Source organism: Vicugna pacos, chromosome 9 (assembly GCF_048564905.1).
Source record: "Vicugna pacos chromosome 9, VicPac4, whole genome shotgun sequence".
Classification (NCBI taxonomy): domain Eukaryota; kingdom Metazoa; phylum Chordata; class Mammalia; order Artiodactyla; family Camelidae; genus Vicugna; species Vicugna pacos.
The window spans coordinates 70,774,606-70,778,760 of NC_132995.1; positions in this window are offsets into that span (position 1 = coordinate 70,774,606).

The window sequence follows — 4,155 nt, forward strand, 5'->3', positions numbered from 1 at the left end:
ACGCCTTAGTAACTCTGATTAGCAGCTTGCTTTATCTCAGGATACCCTGAATTCATGGATGGACTGGAAGTTTGAAGTATTTAGGGGAGTAGCAAGGGAAAGCTGATGTAGAATTTAATCATTTTTTTAAGTAAGTAGTCAAAGTCAGCTGTGTATAATTTATTCTTGTCCTTCCCAGAGATGTAGTTCTGGCAGGCTAATCCCCCCTTCCCACAGATGGGAAACTGGGGCCTAGAATACTTAACCAACAAGCTTAGAATTTTAAATGTTCAAATGCCTCGTGTTTTTTTTTTTTAACAGTATACCCAGAACTTAATTCTCCCTCTAACAACTCTAGGAGTTTTCCAAAGCCATTATTAAACACACAGGAACATTATTTCTACATTTATAAGCTAGATGTCAGAATTGGGCTGCCAGAAGAAAAACTGTTTGCAGACAGCTTTTATTTCTCTCGGAAGTTAGGCTGCTCATGGTTAACGTTTTAATCCTACATCTGGTTTTTTAAAAAGCTAGAAATTAGGAAATTTTTTTTTCATCATTATATTGCCTATGAGTTGATCAGTACCTAATAGGGGCATGTTTCTAGTTCAGATTATGCAGCAATCACACTGATTTTTCCATTTAGGAAGAAGTCTATGACGGCAGGCAGGTCTCTCTGGGAAAGCTCCTCCTAAGATCCTGTTTTTATCTTTTATGTTTAACCTGTGTCCTTAGTATGTACAGACCTCTCCATACATTATTTTACATAGCACTATATTAATTGAACACTATTATTAGCTTTTTTTTATAGAACAGGTAAAGCAGGGTGGAGCAGGGCAGAATCTGGACTGCTGCTTTTCAGCCTCAGTATAATTTCAAAAGAAATATGGGGAGGCGAGTTGATGGTGCGTTAGCCAGGATTTTCCAGAGAAACAAAACCAACAGGATGTATGAGTGTGTATAATTAATATGTATATAAATAATAAATATAATAAATGTTATATATAGAAGAATAGATATTATATATAATAAATACACAACTTATTGTAAGGAACTGGCTCACATAATTATGGAGGCTGCCAAGTGCCAAGGTGTTCGGCCAGCAACCTGGAGACCCAGGAGAACTGATGGTGTGGTTCCAGTCCGAAGGCCAGCAGGCTCAAGTCCACCAGTCCCGAGATCCACAGCTGGCAAGCCATAGACCCAGGGGGAGCCGGTGCTTCAGTTCAAGGGCAAAGGCAGGAAACAAGCCAATAGTTCAAAGGCAGTGAGGCAGCAGGAGTTTCCTCTTACTCAGCCTTTTTGTTCTATCCAGGCATTCAACGGATTGGATGAGTCCACCCACATGGGGTGGGGGGCGGGGTAGCAACTGCTTTACTCTGTATGGGTTTAAATGCTGATCTCACTCTATACACCCTCATGAAAGCACTCAGAATAATGTTGGACCAAATATCTGGGCACCCTGTGGCCCAGTCAAATTACACATTAAATTAAATTTTTATTGTAGTAAGTAGGGACATCGCAATTATCATTACCTCATAAAGGAAGAAACACATATGTGACTATAAAAATGACTTCAAATAGGACATGATTTCAAAACAATTCATAAAGAGAATTAAGTTTGGCTATATATATAAAAAAAATCTAGAGTACATTATCCTTCATCTTCTCCTTTTAATGTGGAGCAAATAAAACTCCGCCAAGATGAAATGAGTCAGAAAATTAAGGTTTGGAGGCCACAGGGAGAGACTCTGCAAGGGAGTGAAATATTGAGGGGGGAGTCTCTGCTGAAATCCAGGGCTGGTGTGACGGAGACCAGCTTTTCTGCCGGCGAGAGGATGAAGCGAGTGATAAAAAGGAGAGGGCAACCAGCTAAGAGTCGTTACGTCCCTTTGAGCTTTTCTCGTATGACAAAGGCTGATGGAGATAACATTAAGAACTGGTTGTCAAATGGCATGATTCTAGATGTTCAGCCTAATTAGATCTGTGAAATGACAGAAATAAAACAATCTGTCAAGAGCTTAAATCTCAGAGATTGGGCAAAATACGGTGCTGTGGACAGAAAATCAGCAAGTTACACCATGCCTGCCAGGTTGCTCTAGTCCTTTTGCAGGTGTAAGAAATTCGTGATTTGTTCCTTTCCAGAAGGAAAAAAAGGACTAATCCTATTTAAAAACAAAGCAACGTAAAATAAAACAGCAAAGCAAGTCCTTTGTAAAACACCTACGGCAAAGGAAACAAATGAACACGATACTGTTGCTTTAACTGAATGCTAAAATTTTTAGGGACTGCATGAAGGTGAAAGTTTCATTTGACATGTTAGGGAAAAACAGTTGCTTTTCAAATGGACAAAAGTTCATTCTCTGTCACAGGCTGCCAGAATTAAGAGGTACATTGCAAAAAGGGGCCAAAACATTACATGGTAGAGGAGTCCGGAACAGGCTGATTAATTACAAGGTCAATTATGGGCAAATGTCACTTTTCAGGTGCTAACCTGGCTTAAGAGACCTGGAAATCTCCACATCACAGACTAATTTCATTATTCTTAACTTTCAAATCTTCATGAAGCAGTGAGAATATTGAACTTGATCTTTAATGAAATTGGGTGTAGCAGCCTCATTACTCCATTCACATTAAGATAATCATGTAGTTGGTTGAATTTTTAAAGGAAAAGACCACAGCTTTGTCATTCAACGTGTATGTCACATCACTGTGCTTCCATAGGATTTCAGTACAGGAATATATTTTATACACTGTGCTCAATCAAATCCAATGTAAAGGTTCTATTTGCAAATACAGATGACCACACTAACAAGTCTGATTTCACAGTCTTGTGCTGTTTCTTAGCTGGTAAAATGATGATTGACGTCCTATGTAATTGTATGTGCTGGACTAATGGTTCATTTGTGCTTGGTAATCGCTAATCCATGCTCCTTGAGGAGATATTTTTCCATGAGTCCTTTCTTATTGAAGAGTTTTAGGCATAAGAACATAATATTGTTCATTATTGAAGTGTATAGAACTCACGCAAGTCCAAATGAATAAAAAGGTATGCTCTCTTTTAAATTACAGTCTGGACATAATGTATTACCTTGTCTTCCCCCAAACACGTCCTCCTTCTGCGCAGAGCAGCCCTCTTCTCTGGGAGGGTGACCATCCAACGTGGGGTCTGCATGAAAAGCTGCCGTCTTCCTTTGGCCATAACCTCCCTGCCTGCTGTGATTTCTATAAAAGTGAGAACTTGACCGAGGCTGCGTTGATGACAGCACCCTGCCTCCTGGCCACAAAGACTGGCCTGGGGCAGGGACATGGGGAAGGGGGAGTGCTTGCTTGGGGATTTTCAACTGAGTTGAAGCTGGAAGGGAAAGCCTCTTCCTTCCTAGCAGCAAAGCTGGGAACTCGTGAACCAGGAGCTCCTAGGAGACATCAACCTAGGATTTCCAGACCTCAGCGATCTTGGCATTTTGGGTCACACAGTTCTTTGTTGTGCCGGGCTGTTCATTGCAAGATGTTTGGGAGCATCCCTGACCTCTGTCAACTAGATGCGGGTAGCACCCTCCTCCCACAGTGTGGCTTCCAAAAGTATCTCCTGACTCTGTTAAATGGCCTTCATTTGGGAACCACAGAATGAGCCTCATGTAAGGGCAGGAACGCAGGAAGTAAGGTCAACCCATTTGAGCAAAGTAAGAAAAAAAGACAGAGAGAAATATACTTGTTCAGAACCAGCTATGCTCAAACACCCTTTTCCTTTCGGGTTATTTACACCCATGATTTCCGTTTTTCCTAAGGTAGTTTCATTCTTTGGTCAGGTGGAATGATCACAACTCTGAAACAATATCAGGAAAATACAGAAGGGGAAACTGAGCCAAAGGTAATAAAAAAATCAATTAATAGTGTTTGATCAAGGCGCAGATTCAACTGTGAAAAAAAATAAGAATTTATAAACCTGTTCAAAGTGAAGAAAAGATAAAAGAAATTGATCATGAAGTAGATGGTCAACTCCGTAAGTAGACTCCTAAGAGGTTCCAGAGCAATATAAAACCATCTTCAAGGTGGCAGTCTTGGGATGGGGCACAAGAAAAGGGAGGAAACCAGACTCTTATTTGTCTTTTCTTGGCATTGTACACATCGCCACTGATGATCTCCCACTTAAAATGTGTGTCTGTGTATCTGCAG